The sequence below is a fragment of the Orycteropus afer genome, unplaced genomic scaffold (genome assembly GCF_000298275.1).
Source record: "Orycteropus afer afer isolate SDZICR_OR568_19922 unplaced genomic scaffold, OryAfe1.0 scaffold00013, whole genome shotgun sequence".
NCBI lineage: Eukaryota > Metazoa > Chordata > Mammalia > Tubulidentata > Orycteropodidae > Orycteropus > Orycteropus afer.
In genome coordinates, this window is record NW_006921600.1 from 13,670,413 (window position 1) to 13,689,865 (window position 19,453).

Here is a 19,453-nt window from a genome sequence, read left to right on the forward strand (position 1 = left end):
GCCCCTCTATTTTCTGTTTCGTTGATTTCTGCTCAAATCTTTATTATTTCCTTTCTTCTGGTGACTGTTGGCTTTTCTTGCTTTTTTTTTTTTCCCCTAGTTGTTGGAGATGTTGGTTTAAAGTGTTGATTTTTACTCTTTCTTCTTTTTTGATATGTGCATTTATTGCTATAAATTGTCCTCTGATCACTGCTTTTGCCGTGTCCCAAAGATTTTGGTATGTTGTGTTTTCATTCTCATTTGATTCAAGGAACTTTTTGATTTAATTTTTTATTTCTTCTATTACCCAGTTGTTTTTGATGAGGATGTTATTCAGTTTCCATGTATTTGCTCTTTTCCCATTGATTTTCCTATTGTTGATTTCTAATTTTATAGCTTGTGATCTGAGAAGATGCTTTGCAGTGTTTCAGTGTTTTTAAATTTATTAAGGCTTGCTTTATGGCCTAACATATGGTCTATCCTAGAGAACGCTTCATGTGCACTGGAAAAGACTATATATTGTGCTGTTATTGGGTCAAGTGCTCTGTAGACATCAACAAGGTCAAGTTGGTGAATTGTATTATTTAGTTCTGTGTCTTTGTTGATTTTGTTTCCACTTGTTCTATCTTTGATTGAAAATGTGTATTAAAGTCACCTACTATGACTGTGGAGTCATCTATTTGTCTTTTCAATTTTGTTAAAATCTGATTTATGTATTTTGGGGCTCTTTCATTGGGTCAATAGATATTATGGTTATATCTTGTTGTTCAATTGATCCTTTAATTGTTATATAATGTCCTTCCTGGTCTCTGATGGTGGTGATTTTTGTCTTAAAGTCCATTTTATCAGAAATTAATATTGCCACTCCTGCTCTTTTATGATTACCATTTGCTTGATATATCTTTTTACAATCTTTAATTTTTAGTCTATTTTTGTCTTTGTCTCTAAGGTGTGTCTCTTGTAGACAGCATATCGATGGCTTATGTTTTCTTATTCAGTCTCTGCAACTGTTCATCTCTTGAGTGGTGCATTTAATTCATTAACATTCAGTGTAATTGTTGGCAAGTATGAATTGGTTGCTGTCATTCTGTTATGTGTTTTTTGTGGTGTTCCTGGTTCTTTGTTGCATATAATTTTCTGTGCTGAGCTCATTTATGAATTGTGTTATTATTTGCTTGGTTGCTATTATTTTAGAATTTGCTAAATATTTGTGCTTGTCCTCTTTTTTATTGTGGTTGAAGGAATATAATTTTTCTTTGAGGTTACCCTGTGATTTATAATTTTCTCCTTGAGTTTAAAACAGTCCATTCTATCTTGTGATTGTCTTGACATCCTCACCATTTAGAAGTTCTGTAACTACACAGTATTTTCCATCTTTTTGGTTTGTAGTTGTCTTCATTTGTCAATTGATGTCTCTGGTTCCCTGTTTACAATCTTGTAAGCCTATTTTACTTTAGATACTTCCATAATTGTGTTCGTTTCTGGGTTATGTCATCATATGTATTAATGGTCAATGTTGTTTGCTATTATTGATTCTCTCTTCAAAGGACTTCTTTTAGTATCTCTTGTAAGGTTGGTCTTGTTTTAACAAATACCTGTAATTTCTGCTTATCTGGAAATGTCCTAATTTCACCATCAAATTTGAGGGACAGTTTTGCTGCGTATATAATTCTTGGTTGGAAATTTTGTTCTTTCAGGGTTTTATATATAGCATCCTGTTGCCTTTTTTGTCTGCATGGTTTCTACTGAGAAATCAGAGCTTAGTCTTATTAGGTGCCCTTTGTAAGTAACTTTTTGTTTTTCCTGTGCTGCTTTCACAATTCTTTCTTTGTCTTTGGTTTTGGTGAGTTTGATGATATATTAGTCTTGGTGATTTTCTTTTGGGGTCTCTCTTGTATTGGGTTTATTGGACTTCCTGAATGGATATATTCTCTTCTCTCCTCATATTAGGGTAGTTCTCTTCTAACAAATCTTGGGCAATTTTCTTAGTGGTTTTCTTTTTCTCTTCCTATTCTGGAATTCTGATTACACATATATTATTCCTTTTGATAGTATCCCAGATGAATCTTAGGCTTTCTTCATTTTGTTTTGATCTGTTTTCTGATTGTTCCCTTTCCGAAGAATTATTCAGATATTTGTCTTCAATCTCATGAATTCTGTCTCCCATTGATTCGATTCTACTCCTTTGCCCTTTCAATGTGTTATGTATTTCTGAAAACTCAGTATTAATCTTCTGGATTTATATCTGTAGATTTTCTATCATTTCTAGTTTTTCATTTATGTTGTCATTTTGTTCTAGTATTGTCTTCCAAAATTGTTCCAGGGTTTTATCTGTGTTTTCCTTAATTTTGTCAGTGTTTTCCTTGATTTGTTTCTGAATCCTTTGAAGGTACCTGAGTATAGTTCTTTTGAATTCCTTATCAGGGAGTTCCAATGCTGCTGCTTCTTCAGGGATATGTTCTAGGTCTGTATCCTGTTTCCTTGTTTCTACTGCTTTATCTTGCTCTTTGTGTGGACTGTGATGGTCTGTTGTCTCCTGGACATTGTGACTTTGTTGCATTTATATTTAATTAGTGATTGTATGTAGTATGTTGGAGTGATTTTCCCAAGATTTTCTTTTTTTTTTTTTTGGATGTATCTGAGTAAGCAGGGTGCTGTGCTCCTATGTTTGCTAGTTGGCAGCACTTATATACTCAACACCTGTCTCCTGGTGGGTGTCATAGATAGTGAGAATAGCTGCACAGATCTCTCTTAACTATTTATGAAGAGCAGTTAATGGTGAGTCAGGCTCTTATTGATGGTCATGTATTTTTGGCCAGTTGGTGCAGGAGAAGTGGTGGCTCTCCCTCAGTAAGTGGAGCTGGAGGAAGTTTGGGTGTGGTTGTATCTTATGGGTACAGTTGCCATATCCCACTCAGTTAGACAAAAACAACAGTTGAAAAACCATCAAAAAAGTAAAAGGAAGAGGACAAAAAACACTCCCCACATAAGCACACAGGAACAATTACCAAAAAGAGAAAAAAGAAAAGAAGAAGGAAGACAATAAATGAGAGAAAATATTTAAAGAAATACTTCAAAAAGCCAAAAGAAATGTGCCTTAAAAAAGGAAAAAAAGAAAAGAGAAAAAAAATAAAAACCTTGCAATATTTGAGGAGGGGGGAAGAGAAAAGAGGTAGAATAGAAGAATAATGAAGGAAAAAAATGGGATAAATGCAAAAAGGAAAACAAGGAATGGGGAAAACCACAAGAAAGAAAAACATGGGACAGGGAAGACAGAAAAAGCTGAAAACTAAAACCTGGGAAGAGAAGTTGTTGTTGTTATGTGCTGTTGAGTCGGACCTGACTCATAGCAACCCCTCCTTGGGTTGCCAAGGCAGTATCACTATGGTAGTAGATTGCCCAATCTTCCTTCCAAAGAATGGCTGATGGGCTTGAACCATCAGCCTTTTGGTTAGCAGTCAAGTGCCTTAGGCACTACACTACCACGCTTCTACTACGCTTCTCTTCCCAGGAAGAGAAGAGGAAATAATAATAATAAAAAGGATGAAAAAAAAAAAAATATATATTTTAAACAGATCAGAAACACAAACTAAAAAAAAAAAAAAAAAAGTTTGGGCAGGTGAGGGCAGGGCACACAGGCTCCATCAGAGCATATAGACTAGGATGGAATTCTTACTGGCCCAGAAGGTGGACAGGAGTGAGGGAGGGCCTCACTTTTCACCAAGAGGGTGTGGGATATTACAGTAACAGGGGGATGTTGCACTCTTCCAGTCCTTCATGTCAGGTATGTCCTTGTGGTCCCAGCAAGTGGTGGAGCCTATTTTTAGATCCCTGGAATCTGAGAGAATGCTGTTGCTTTAAATATCCAAAATGGTCAAACAGCTTGTAGACATTCAAAATGAATGCACCCTCCAGACAGCCAAAAGTCCACAGATCAGCCCAGCTCCCTCTTGCTGCTTCTCCTTTTATTCACCAGCCATCACTGCAGTCCTCTGTGCAGCCCCTTCCTAGCAGGGCTGATTTTTAGGTTAATTCTTAGGTCCTAACACCACTTGGCAATATACAAGCTGTCCATGCTGTGAGGATTGCTAAAAGTCCACAGCTCTGTATGTCTCCTTTTTTGGTGTTTTCATGCAGGTTCTTCTACTGGTTGGAGTTTAGTCCCTTTCTGTATCCTTCCTTTCAAAGCTCAGACCTCCAGCATTATCTCCTATATCTGTGTTATTTGGTTCCCCTTTTCTTTGTTGAAGAGGGTCTTCATAGTTTGTCTGGCTATTGCACCATTTTACCAGAACTCTTCCCCCACCCCACGTTTTTTTTTTTAATTGTGCTTTGAGTGCCAATTTATTGGGCAGAATTTGTTTTACATTCAACAGCTCATGTACATTTGATTTCTCTCTCTGATTATCATCCCAACCCTAACCCACTCTTCTCTGCTTCCTTCCCTGTGTCCCTCCAGTCCCTGTGCCCCTCTTAGTTGTCCACTCCTGTCTGTACAGCTTTCCCTCCATGTGAATGCTGCTCCTCTGATGCCTCAAGGCCGATTGCTCCAAGGGGTGTATCTGCATAGAGTAGTTGGGTGCATTGCCCTGGGTTGGGTGTTCTGCATGTAAGTCTTACTATTGTTGGCCTGAGAGCCAGCCCTTGGAAGTGAGTCTTATCCCAGGCTCAAAGTGTATCCAGGGCCATTGTCTTGGGGGTCCCATTAGACTCCATCTGACCAGTAATTCTGGTCGTTTTTGTGTTTTTGAATTTTGTTACTCGTTTTTCCTCCCACTCTATCCAGGATCTCCAGTTTTAATCCCTTCCCAAATGACCAACCTATCTTTTGGTTAGTGAATGAATATTTAACTATTGCACCATTGGTGCTTCTCTTTCTTAACCTTAGTAGTAAGTAAAATTTGTGGTGATGGTATTCTTTCTTTTGCTGGGACATGTAAGAGAGTAGGACATTTTGATAGTGGTATTTTACCAGGCTTCATGCATCGAGAAAGGAGTTCTGGTGGCTTAGTGGTTAAGTGCTCAGCTGCTAATGAAAAGGTCAATGGTTTGAACTTCCCAGACACTTTGCAGGAAGAAGATGTTGTGGTCTGCTTCTGTAAAGATGTACAGGCTTGAAAACCCTATGGGGCAGTTCTACTCTGTCCTTTTGGGTCACTGTGAGTCATAATCAACTCAATGCAATGGGTTTTGGAATGCTCCCAGATTACTATTATCTATCTTTGGTGATGTCTGGTCTTCATTTTTTCAACTACAGCTGGATGAGACCAACTAATCCAAAAAAAAGCAAACCTACTGCTATCGAGACCAACTGGAGCATAATAATAACCTCCACACAGCAACCTAAACATGACAACATAAGCCCTCCCTCAGCCTGGTGTCAGTCAATCAGTCCTCTGGTATGCACAGATGTTAGGGACCTTACCTTATGACCTTGGCTTCTGGCTTCCTTTTCCCTCAGGGAGCAACTCCCAGCATGGCATGGTTTGCAGTGCATGCTTGAATATGTGCACTGAATGTCAAATGCATTAAATACAGACAGTCTCCTTGTGGTAGCTAGAAGTTTCTGCCAACAGTGGGGATGGAGAGCATTCATTTGATTCATGTTGGAGAAGGAGAGACATTTGGGTGGTGGCAGCACCATTTTTTTTTTTTTTTGTCATGACATTATCTCAGGTTATGATAGAAAGAAAACTAAAAGAGGCCACTCAGTTCTCAGCCTATGCTGTTCCTGCATCTTCTTCTTCTTCTTCTTCTTCTTCTTTTCTTTTCTTTTTGCTAGGTAGGCTACAGATTTATTCAGTTTTCACATGCATTCATTTTTGTGTGTGAATATTTCTATTTTTTTTTTTTTTATTATTGTGATTTGGGTGAAAATTTACAGAGCAAATTCACTTTCCATACAGCAGTTCACAAAAATGTGGAACACTTCATGAATTTGCGTGTCATCCTTGTGCAAGGGACATGCTAATCTTCTCTGTATCGTTCCAATTTTAGTATATGTGCTGCCAAAGTGAGCACTTCCTGCATCTTCTTACAGTTAATAAAGTTACCTCTTTCTTCTCTTACCACTCTACCTCTTGCTCACTCTTAGCTAGCCACACTGTTCTCTTTGTCATTCTAATACACATCACTCTTACTCTTTCCACAGAGATCTTCATGGCCAGCATCTTCACCATTACACCCATTAAACCTTGCAAGTCTTTCTCAAATGTCATTTTCTCTATATAACTGCCCTATCATTCTATTTAAAATTGCAACCCTACTCCTCTCCATAACCTTTACTTATAATCCTCCTCTTACTCTCTATCTTAGTTATCTAGTGCTGCTATAACAGAAATTCCACAAGTGGGTGGCTTTAACAGACAGTAATTTATTTTCTCACATTTTAGGAATCTACGAGTCTGAATTTAGGGCACTGGCTCTAGGGGAAGACTTTTTCTCTCTGTTGGCTATGAGGGAAGTGAAGTTCTTTGTTTCTTTTCAGCTTCTGTTTTTTGGTTCCTTGGAGATCTCCTGTATTGTGGCATTTATCTTCCCCTATCTGTGCTTGCTTACTACTTGCTTAAACAGCTCTTTTATACCTCAAAAGAGATTGACTTAAGACACACCCTATACTAATGTTTCCTCATTATCATAACAAAGAAAAATCTATTCCTAAATAAGATTATAACTACAGGAATTAAAAGATTTATCCCACATATACAATCTGTAACACTCTGCTCTGTTTTTCTTTACATAATACCTTGCAATGCACAATATAAGTTGTTTAGTGTATCTCAAGCACTTAGAGAAGTGCCTGGCACATAGTAGGTACTCAATAAGTACTTCTTAAAAAGTTAATTGAATGAATGGATAAAATAAAGGGAATGATGTCAGTGTTTTGTTTACCTGTCTGGGTGTAAACAGTTCATTGATTGGCAATATGAGGCAAACATCTGGGCCCCATTACAGGGGATAGTCAGTTTTAAACAAAGAAAAATCTGTCCCCTGGCCATAGCCTATAGCTGATATTCTGCTCAGTTTTCTTGTTAAAAGTACATTGGCCAAATGGAGATTGAATAGGGTTACCTCAATGAAACCTCTCCTACCTCTAGGAACAAATGACACAAAACACAAGTGGATTGGAAGTAGCAGGTTTGCATTGAAATGAGTTGCACATATTGCAGTTTCCAAGGCTGACTCATTTCCCTGTTAGGCTGCTCTTCTCTCCCAAGCAGTGACCCAGCCCAGGAGCAATCTGGCTTTAGTCCTCACCATAGTGTCTCCTGGACTGATTCTAGAAAAGAAAGCAACATTACTGTGCTCCAGGCTCTGTGCTTCTCATCTTCCCCATTATTCCTCATAGCAACTGGGGAGGTAAGCATCTTTTTCCTTGGCTTTGACAGAGGGGCCCAGGGAAGATGACTAACCTGTTCAAGGTTATTGGGAAGTGAGTGATGGACTGTGGATTGAGAACTAGAGTTATCTGACTCCAAAATCAATGCATTTCTCATCTGGGGCAATTCCTTCTGAGTAGTGTCTCTCCTTCCCAGCCCCCTGCTACTGTTTATACCAAGGTTACCAGGCTTTCCAGCTTTAGATAAGAGGAATGATAAGAGACTATGAGCTCCCTCATCAAGAAAGGAAACCAAGTCCAACTCTTCTGCTATTCTTTGGCATCCCATTCCTCTTTCCTCCTATTCTTTTAGAGAGATGGTTTATTTTCAGATCTTAAAAACAACCTTATGTCAACACATCAGTTAGGAGGATCTTTGTCACAGGTTGAGGTCTCTGGGAGGCAGAGCTAAGTGACAGAAAAGGGAGTGGAAGCAGCACTGGGCAGGGACAGTGTCAAACTATAGTGCAGACCTAAGAGAGGCTCTTCTGGCCCAACAGGGAGTTCTGAAGCAGAGATTTCCTGCAAGAGAGGTCCTATGTGGGGCAGAAAGGGTAAAGCCCTTGAACTACCTTCTTGCTCAGTCATTGGGAGCTACCTTAAGAAAAGTATGACATCACAGGAAAACGAGGCTGATTCTGAGGACGCTAACAGCTGAAGGCCACCAGCTAATCATACTCCCTACAGCTGCGCAGTGCATCGGAAGCATCTGAGCAGCACATCTCTGATTTAGCCACCACCTTGCTGCTGTTACTCTTTCTGCTGTTTTAGGAAGCAAAGCCACAGTATGTATAAGAGAGAGCCTCACATCCACCCAGCAGGACTCATTGTATGCTCTTCATGCAGTGACCTTATTGGACTTGGTCTGGCTCTTTGCTGCTGGTCTCTCTGTCTGTCTGTCTCTCTCCATTGACCAGGTGGAGAGGAAACCACCTTTTCCATCACATCTTCTCTGAGATATTCTTCCCATGAGGAAGCCAGGAAGAACTTGCATTCATCTGAGATACATTATTGTGAAGCATAGACCATGGGCACCTCCATGTAGGCATGTCAGGGGAGTGAGTGATACCCCACTTATGGCTCCTGATACTCACCACCAATTTTAAGCAGAATCAGAGAATGCATCTGGCAATTGCCATATATGCTGTTGTTTTACATGTGGGGGAGTAGAGTACTGAGCTGAAACAGGATTAAAGATGATAACCCACTTGGCAGTTTAGTTGTTGTTGTTGTTGTTAGGTGCCATCGAGTTGTCTCTGACTCTTATTAACCCTATGTACAGCAGAACGAAACACTACCTGGTCCTGTGCCAGCTCCACAATCCTTGCTATACCTGAGCCCATCATTGTAGCCATCGTGTCAATCCATCTTGTTAAAGGCTTTTCCCTTTTTTGTTGACCTTCCACTTTACCAAGCATGACATCCTTCTCCAGGGAATGGTCCCTCCGACAACATGACAACAGTAGGTGAGATGAAGTCTGGTCATTCTTGCTTCCAAGGAGAATTCCAGCTGCACTTCTTCCAGGATATATTTGTTAGTTCTTTTAGCAGTCCATGGTACTTTCAGCATTCCTTGCCAACACCACAACTCAAAAGCATTGAATCTTATTTGGTCTTTCTTATTAATTGTCTAGCTCTCACATGCATGAGGTGATTGAAAATACCATGGTCTTATGCAAACCCATGTTCATCACAGCATAATTCACTATTAGCAAAGAAATGGAAACAACCTAAATGCCCATCAAGAGTTGAATGTATAACCAAATTTTGGTACATTCACACAATGGAATACTATGCTACATGAAAACAAGGGAGAATATGTGAATCATCTCACAATGTGGATGAATCTGGAGGACATTATGCTGAGTGAAATAAGTCAATTGCAGAAGGACAAATATTGTATGAGCCCATTACTATAAAAAGTCAAGGTAGGGTTTGCTTAGGGAAGGGAACTCACTTTGTAGGTTACTGGGGATGGGAGAGAAGGGGAGGGGAAAATTCTAGACTAGTTGAGGGGCACATTCTGTGTTGGGTAAGGTAAGGGATGGTATGGAAAGAATTTGTGACCAGTATGATAAAATTGAGGAAAGGGGGAGGACACCGAAATGTGCACATAACATACAGATGACAGAGGCTAATACCAGTATACGCGTGATACTGCATTACCACTAACACCAAACACCAGGCTACAGATAAATGCATAGACAACTGAGAAGATCAGATGGGGGGGGGTTGGTGAACAGGAATATACTCTAGACCAATGATTGATTCAGCTCAGGATAATCTTGCACAGATACTAGTGATACAAAATAATCACAGTCATTACAGAAGCAACAGAAGACAGACTTGGAGTAATCCCACAGAGACAGCCTAACACCTTGGGAGAGAGAATCACTGGGTCTGCCCAGTGCAGACCAGGGCAATATGGTCTCTATTCTTGAGACCATAGTACAGTATATGGGGATACCAGGCTCAATTGGCACAACATAATACATAAAAGTCTTGTTCTACAACATACTTTGATGAGTAGCAACTGGGGTCTTTAAAGCTTTCGAGTGGCCATCTAAGATGCAGCTAATGGTCTCCTCTCATCTAAAGCAAAGAAAAGTGAAGAAAATCAAGGGCATTTGGAAACAATCAGCCCTAGGATGTGATGGACCTTGAGACCAGAAGGACTAGATGATGCCTGGCTACCAATGCCAATCACTTGGGATGGTATCAAAACTGGAGATCCTGCATAGAATGAGAGGAAAAATGTGGAACAAAATTCAAAACCACAAAAATGTCCAGAACTACTGGTCAGATGGAGTCTGGTGGGACCCCCAAGACTATGGCTCTGGGATACACTTCAGACCTGGGATAAGACTCACTCCCAAGGGCTGGCTCTCAGGCCAACAGTAGTAACACTTACATGCAGAACACCCAACCCAGGGTGATGCACCTACCTACTCTATGGAGATACATCCCTCAGAGAAATTGGCCACGGGGCATCAGAGGGGCAGCATTCACATGGAGGGAAAGCTGTGCAGACAGGAGTGCATAACTAAGAAGGGCACACGGATTGGGGGAGGTGTCACAGGGAAGGGAATGAAGTTGTAGATGGGTTAGGGCTGGGGATGTATTCTGGGAGTGAAACCAAATGTATACGAACTGTTGAATATAAAACAAATTCTGCTCTGTAAATTTGTACCCAAAGCACAATAAAAAAGAAGAAGAAGAAGAAGACCTATCCTATGACAATAGTTGGAGATATTATGGTGAGAACAGCAAGTTAAAAAAAAAAAAAAAAAAATGTTTTTTCTTTCAGGTGCATCTTAGTCCTCAAGAAGATTATCTTTGCTCTTCAGCACTTGAAAGAGGTCTTTTGCCCAGTGCATCATCTGATATCTCAAATGCTGCTTCCATTGGTGTTGATTGTAGAACCAAATAATATGAAGTTTTTGACAACTGTCTTTGGCAGTTTAGTTAGCTGTGTGATTTCAGGTGAGACATTTCTCCTCTGAGAGATTCAGTTTCCTCCTCTTTAAATGGAGATAAGTTCAAGTTTGTGAACAATAAAGGAGATTCTGAATATGAATACTTCAGTAATTCAAGGTGCTCAACAAATGTTAGTTTAATCTTAATAAGTGCTCAGCCAATGTTAGTTAATACAGATGTGATGGCTTAGTAGAAGTGGAATTACGGCAACAGATGGTGTTCTAAAACTGGGTAGAAACTGCTGAAGTTCACGTTAGAAATTTGTACCAATTTACAGTGCTGTCCACTCACATAATCACAAGTGCCAATTTCTCTTCTCACTATTATCAATATTCAGTGCTATCAGTTGTTTTCTCAATCTTCAAAGTTAACGTTTCAATTAGTTTTTAAAGCAAAAACATCCATTTTAAATAACTGCACATGGATTCAGAGTGTTAAATGTAGAGGCTGCCTTCTGTTACATTTTTTTTCTGTCTCCCTAAAATCTGTGTTCTACAACTTATCTGTCAGTTTGTCGTACTGTGGTGGCTTGCATGTTGCTGTGAGGCTGGAGGCTATACCAGTGGTATGTCAAATACCAGCAGTTACCTGTGGTGGACAGGTTTCAGTGGAGCTTTCAGAGTATGACAGACTTGGAAGAAGGAAGGGGCCATCCACTTCTCAAAGAATTGGCCAGTGAAAACCTTATGAATAGCAGTGAAACACTGTCTAATATATTATTGGAAAACTTTATAAACATTGTCTGACATAGTGCCCGAAGATGAGCACCTCAGGTCAGAAGGCACTCAAAACATGAATGGGGAAGAACTTCCTTCTCAGAGTAAAGCCAAACTTAATGATGTGGATTGAGTAAAGCTTTTGGGACCTCCATTTACTGACATGGCATGTCTCAAAATGAGAAGAAATAGCTGCAAACATCCATTAATAACCAGAACATGGAATGTCCAAATTATCAATCTAGGAAAATTGGAAGTTGTCAAAAATGAAATAGAACACATAAAGATCGATATCCTAGATATTAGTGAGCTGACATCGACTGGTTTTGGCTGTTTTGAATCAGACAACCATATGATCTACTATGCAGGAATGACAAATTGAAGAGGAATGGCATGGCATTCATCATCACAAAAAATGTTGCAAGATCTATCCTGAAGTACAGTGCTGTCAGTTCCAAGGAAGAGCACTTAATAGTACTATAAATCAAATTTACACACCAACCACTAAAACCAAAGATGAGGAAAATGAAGATTTTTACCAGCTTTTGCAATCTGAAATTGACCAAACACAGAATCAAGATGTGCTGATTATCACTGGTGACTGAAATGCAAAAGTTGGAAACAAAGAAGACTCACTGGTAGTTGGAAAACATAGTGATAGAAATGATGTCAGTGATCACATGATAGAATTTTGCAAGACCAACTACTTATTCATCACAAATACCTTTTTTCAACAACACAAACAGAAGCTATACACATGGACTTTACCAGATGGAATACACAGGAATCAGATTGACTACATCTGTGGTAAGAGGTGATGGAGAAGCTCAATATCTTCAGCCAAAACAAGGCCAGGAGCTGACTGTGGAACAGACCATCAACTGCTCATATGCAAGTTCAAGTTGAAGCTGCATAACATTAAAACAAATCCATAAGAGCCAAATATGACCTTGATTATATCCCTCCTGAATTTAGAGACCATCTAAAGAATGGATTTGATGCATTGAACACTAATGACCAAAAACCAGAGGAATTGTGGGATGACATCAAGAACATCATCCATGAAGAAAGCAAAAGGTCATTAAAAAGACAGGAAAGGAAGAAAAGACCAAAATGGATGTCAGAAGAGACTCTGAAACTTGCCCTTGAATGGAGAGTAGCTAAAACAAATGAAAGAACTGACAAGATAAAAGAGCTGAACAGAAGATTTCAGAGAGCAGCTTGAGAAGACAAAGTCAATTATTAGAGTGAAATGTGCAAAGACCTGAAGTTAGAAAATCAAAAGAGAAGAACACACTTGGCATTTCTCAAGCTGGAAGAACTGAGGAAAAAATTCAAGCCTCAAGTTACAATATTGAAAGATTCTAGGGGCAAAATATTGAATGATGCAGGAAATGTCAAAAGAAGATGGAAGGAATACACAGAGTCACTGTACCAAAAAGAATTGGTCAATGTTCATCCATTTTTGGAGGTGGCATATGATCAAGAACCAATGGTATTGAAGGAAGAAGTTGAAGCTGCACTGAAGGATTGGTGAAGAACAAGGTTCCAGGAATTGATGGAATACCCATTGAGATGTTTCAACAAATGGATGCTGCACTGGAAGCATTCACTTGGCTATGCCAAGAAATTTGGAAGACAGCTACCTGGCCAACTGACTGGGAGAGATCCATAGTTATACCTATTCCAAATAAAGGTGATTCCACAGAATGTGGAAATTATTGAACAATATCATTAATATCACACACAAGGAAAATCTTACTGAAGATAATTCAAAGACAGTTGCAGCATTACATTGACAGAAAACTTCCAGAAGTGCATGCTAGATTCAGAAGGGGATGTGGAACGAGAGATATCATTGCTGATGTCAGATGGATTTTGGCCCAAAGAAAGAATACCAGAAAGATGTTTACTTGTGTTTTATTGACTATCCAAAAGCATTTGATTATGTGGATCATAACAAATTATGGATAACATTGAGAAGAAAGGGAATTTCAGAATACTTAATTGTACTCATGAGGAACCTGCACATAGACTGGGAGGCTGTTGTTTGAACAGAACAAAGGGATACTGCATGGTTTAAAATTAAGAAGGGAGTATGTTAGGGTTGTATCCTTCTACCACACTTATTCAATCTGTATGCTGAGCAAATAATCTGAGAAGCTGGACTATATGAAGAAGAATGTGCCATCAGGATTGGAGGGAGACTCATTAGCAACTTATGATTTGCAGATGACACAGCTTTGCTTGCTGAATGTAAGGATGACTTGAAACACTGATGAAGATTAAAGACTACAGTCTGCAGTATGGATTCCATCTCAATGTAAAGAAAATGAAAATCATCACAACTGGGACAGTAAACATCATCACAATAAATGGAAAAAAGATTGAAGTTGTCAAAGATTTCGTAATTACTTGGTTCCACAATCAACCAATGGAAGTCAAGACATCAGATGATGTATTGCTCTGGGCAAATCTGCTGCCAAAGATCTTTTTAAAGTTCTGAAGAACAAAGATGTTTCTTTGAAGAGTAGGTGAGCCTAATCCAAGTGTGGTAGTTAAATTTGTATGTCAACTTGGCTGGGCCTGGTTGAGTGGCTGGGCAGCTGGTGGTAGTTATTCCTCATGATGAGACTGGCAATCAACTCCATGGCAGGATCTACCACAAGCAGCCAAGTAGCTGCCTTTGGGATGTGGTCTGCTTCCTGTATATAAGGAGAAGCCTTGGGGATAGTCTCTAGCTTATGGCACGCTTGAACCTTATATGTAGCTGTGTCATTGTTCAACAGTCTGCCATGCTCTACCAACCTTGGGACTTTCAATGGATTTAAATTAATGGCCTGCCATGTGGTTTGGTAACATTGGGACTGTGCCATTTTATTTGTCAACTTCGGGCTTGTTAGCCTCAGCAGCTAGTAGCTGCCTGAGTGAAGAGATGCCTCTAGCTTCAGTGGGCCGGGAGCAAGAGGCAGAGCTGAATCCCATGGTCGAGGAGCCCCTAGAGCATTTGGAACTTGGACTTCTAGCCTCTTGAACTGTAAGAGAATAAACTCCTGTTTGTTAAGGCTATCCCATTTGTGGTATATTCTTGTCAGAGTGGCACTAGGTAATCAGAACACCAAGCCATGACATTTTCAGTCACCTCATAGGCATATGAGAACTGGACAATAAATAATGACTGAAGAAGAGTTGATGCTTTTGAGTTGTGGTGTTGGAGAAGAATACTGAAAGTACCATGGATTGGCAAAAGAACCAACAAATATATCCTGAAAGAAGTGCAGCTCAAATGCTCCTTGGAAGTGAGAATGGCTAGACCTTGTCTCACCTACTTTGGTCATGTTGTTGGAAAGGACCATTCCCTGGAGAAGGATATCATGCTTGGTAAAGTGGAGGGTCAGCAAAAATGGGGAAGGCCCTCAACAAGATGGATTGACACAGTGGTTGCAACAATAGGCTCACATATAGCAAGGATTGTCATGCTGGCACAGGACAGGGCAGTGTTTCATTCTTTTGCACATAGGGTCGCTATGAATCAGAGACAACTTGACAGCACTTAACAACAACAAAAACAAATTATGTGTTGAATTCCTGACGCCTGTACCTGTACTTGTACCTGTGGATGTGATCCTATTTGGAAACAGTTTTTTTTTTTTTTGTTGTTGTTGTTAATGAGGTCATACCAGTGTAGAGTGGGTCCTAAACCTAATTACTTCTGAGTTACGAAAAGACCAGAATAGACACAGAGACAGACATGGGGTGGGGGAAGACATGCCATGTGAGGGCTCACTGACAACTCCAATGATTGCTGGTTGTTGCTAGAAGCTGAAATAGATAAGGAAGGACCTCCACCTAGAGCCACATCCTGAGTTGAGGATTCTAGTCTCCTGAACTATGAGAAAATAAATTTGTGTTCTTAAAGCTACCTACTTGTGGTAGTTTGGTTCTGGCAGCACTGGGTAAATAAGACGTCTTCCTTATATGCATGAACCATCTATCAGTAGGATGTGCACACACCTGAGATGGTGCTAGACCAGGCCGCTTTGAAGCTATCTGGACAGATGTGCAGAGAACTGAAGTTTTGATGAAGTTTATAGATTGCACACATGCACAGTCAGGCTTGCTCCGCATATTCTCTGATGATAATGAGAGCTCTGTCTACTGCTGAGGAGCAGCAGGAGGCAGGCTGCAGGCTGAGTCAGTGTCAAGGTCCTGAGTTTTATAGTCCACAGCAGAAGCTCCAGTGGAGGCTGCCAGGATTTATTAGAGCAAAAGTGTTATTTTTTTTCCTAGAAACAGGTTCTGCGTGCTCTGAAATTGAGATTTCCTGCTCCATGCTTTGCTTTTTAGCTGTTGACTTCATTTGGCTCTTGAGACTCAGGAAAAAGTGATAACATTTAAATGCCTCCTCTATTGCTTTGAAGAGGAAAGTAACTTTGGCAACAGGAACTTCCACCACAAGCACCTGGGTGTTGAGCTCATTTTGCCTCTGTTAAGCAGGCTTTTTACATACCCAGAACTGTCTCCAACTAGAATAGGCTGTGCCTGCACTCCTCGGAAGGAAGGTTGGTTTATCTACTTCTGTAGGGATACTGCCTCAGAAACCCAGGGAGGGGTCACTATGAGTCAGATCCGACTCCACGGCAGTGAGAGTTGTGTGCCTGTAGGTAGTAAGGTTGCTGTTGGTGACCACTTTGTGGCATGGTAAAGGTGAGCTTGGGAAGTGTGGCTGGACAAATGGCCTTGTCAACTGTATATCCCTACCATGGAGCACAATGCCTGCCACATAGTTGGTGCTTGATAAATAGTCATTAAACACATGAAAGAAGGTTTAGAGCTCTGGTGGTGTAGTGCCTAAGGCATTTGACTGCTAACCAGAAGGAAGGAAGATTGGGCAATCTACTTCCGTAATACTGCCTTGGAAACCCAAGGAGGGGTCGCTATGACTTGGATCTGACTTGATGGCAGTAAGTTTGTTTGGTTTTTCGGTTATTGGCCAATGATCAGGGCCATTTCTTCTTATATTTGTTAGCTGCCTATGACTTCTTTGGTGAAGTGTCTGTTCATGTCCTCTGCTTATTTTTAAATTGGATTGTTTGTCTTTGTTGTTGATATGTTAAAATTTTCTATAAATGTTTGAGATTAGTCCATTATTTGCTATACTGTTGCCATTACCCAGTCTGTAGGTTCTCTTTTTCCTCTTTTGACATCCTCTTTTGATGCACACAAATGTTTAATTTTAGGAGGTCCAAGTCATGTAGCTTGTTTTCTGTAGTTTGTGGGGTTTTAGTTATGTTTGATAATGCATTTATGCCATGTATTAGGACCCTTAAGTTTGTCTCTATTTTTTCTTCGATGATCTTCTTAGTTTGAGGTTTTACATTTAGGTCTTTGATCCATCTTTTTTTTTTTTTTGCTTCAATTTTTAAAAAGCTTTATTGAGGTACAATTCACATAGCATGAAGTTCACTCATTTAAAGAATACAATTCATTGTTTTTAAATAAGTTTACATGGTTGTGCAACCATCAGTACAGTATAATTTTAGAACATTTTCATCACCCCAAAAAGACACTCTGCACCCATTAGCAGTCACTTCCCATCCTCACGTTATAGGCAACTATACTTTTTTTTTTTTCATAGATATACCTATTGCAGACATTTCTTATAAATGGAATCAGACAATTTGTGGCTTTTTGTTTCCGGCTTCCTTCTCTTAGCATAATGTTTTCAAGGTTCATCTATGTTGTAGTATGTATCATGTATCCTTAGTATGTCATTCATTTGTATGGCTGAATACTATTGTTTGGATAGACCACATTTTAATTAGTCATCAGCTGATGGACATTTGGATTGTTTCTTCTTTTTGGCTGTGATGCTGCTATGAATATTCATATACACTTTTTTATGTGGATGTATGGTTCATTCACTGAGGTGTTTTTTAACGTAGAGATGCCACCATTGCAAAAAGGCATAACCCACATCAGCATTCTTTCATTTGTAATTTCTTCTGATATTTTGGTGATTTGTAGTAGGGACAGAGTGGGTAGGAAGAGGAACTGACGTTTGTTGAGTAACTGCTGTGTGCTTTGCTAAGATCTTTGCATACATTACTGCATTTAATCCTGTTAACAATCTCATGAGACACGTGGTCTTCTTCATTTTATAGGTGGAAAGCAAGGACTCCAGAAGCCTTGAGTAACTTGTCCAAGAAGACATAGCTTAGAACCTAGATCTGTCTGTCTGACCTCTACTGCATCACCCAGATTTGGAAGATCCAGGCAGTTTTAAATGTTTTATTTTATTTTTTTAAAGAATAATCTCATTGCTTCTTTTCATCAAATCAGGTCCTTATTTATCTTCCTCTCATTTACTTAAAAACATTCCCTTTCTCCTCCTGAAAAAAGGTCATTGCTCTCTTTGTTACCTGTATATTCAGTAGTTTTGAAACGTTTTGGCTAAGGCCAGGGTCTTTTGTTGAAACACAATCTTATGCTGAGGTATGAATGAGTATAATAGGTAAAAAAGTAGAGTTGCTCAGTTGAAGCTTAGAGAATTTCCTGGAATTACTAAGAGCTCTGGTGCAGCAAGCTTTTAGTTGGAAAACAGGAAAAAAGCATTCCTCACATGATTTGCTTGTTCCCAGCTGTAGTCTTTCAACAATTAGCAAATTAGTAATTGGAATTATGTTCATGCTTCTATTTTTAATTAATGATTTATTTAGATAATATTTTGATAGGGAACTTAGCATATCAGAAATGGTTGCTGTTTTGACTTCAAGAATAAAAATAAGTACAAGTACAATTTAGAAATGCCATTTTGGTTGTACTAAAACCCTTCAAGGAAACATCTGTCAGAAGTATTAACACTAACACAATCTATTGATCAACAGGTTCAAGGACTCTTGTTCACTGTTAAATAATTTTACATTGGTTTGAGTTATTTTGCAGTACTTTGATTTCATAGACGTAAACCATATTTACTCTGTAAGAGTTCACTCTAGATCATAGTTTCATTTATGTAAGCCTAGACTGGGTGTTCTTTGATCCATCTTGAGTTAGTTTTTGTATATAGTATGAGATATGAATCCTTTTTTATTTTTCTGCAAATAGCTGTTCAGTTTTGTCAGCACTATTTGTTAAAAGAGACTATCTCTTCCCCATTTAATGGGTTTCAGTCTTTTGTCAAAGATCAGCTATCCATAGGTGATGGATCTACTTCTGGGTTCTCAATTCTGTTTCATTGGTCTGTGTGTCGGTCATTGTACTAATACTAGACTATTTTGAATACTGTTGCTGTATAGTAGGTTTTGATATTGAGGAGTGTGAGGCCACCTCCGTTGTTCTTCTTTAGTAGTGTTTTGTTTATCCAGGGTCTCTTTCCTTTCCATTTAAAGGTGATAATTAGCTTTTCCATCTCTTTAAAGCATGATGATGGAATCTGGATCAGGATTCCATTATATCTGTAGATTGCTTTGGGGAGTAGTATCATCTTTGCAATGTTAAGTCTTCCTATCCATGAGCATGGTATATTCTTCCATTTACATAGTTCTCTTTTCATTTCTTTTAGTAGTGTTTTGTAGTTTTCTTTGTATAGGCCTTTTGTGTCTCTGGTTAGATTTATTTGTAAGTACTTCATCTTTTGGGAGGCTATTAAAAATGATATTATTTTCCTGATTTCCTTTTCAGAGTTCTCTTGGTTAGTGTAGAGGAATCTGACTAATTTTTATATGTTGATCTTGTACCCTGTCACTTTTAAGTTGTGGGTTCTTGTGATTAGTTTTTGGTGTCCAAGTGTCAGCATATACTGAATCAATAGATGGTTTTATTAGGAGTTCATTAAAAACAAACAAACAAACAATCCAAACCAGTTGCTGTCAAGTCAATTCTGACTCATGGAGACCTTATG

The 19,453-nt window shown here is 39.2% G+C and overlaps 1 protein-coding gene and 1 non-coding gene across 2 annotated transcripts in view; one reads left to right on the forward strand and one right to left on the reverse strand.

The window, feature by feature from the left end:
- KCNH1 (potassium voltage-gated channel subfamily H member 1) overlaps positions 1-19,453 on the forward strand; it is a 705,904-nt gene that overhangs the window by 144,137 nt on the left and 542,314 nt on the right. The window lies entirely within an intron of this gene.
- On the reverse strand, positions 5,894-6,000 carry LOC122151337. The gene has a single exon (XR_006164107.1). It is a non-coding gene; the product is annotated as a U6 spliceosomal RNA (small nuclear RNA).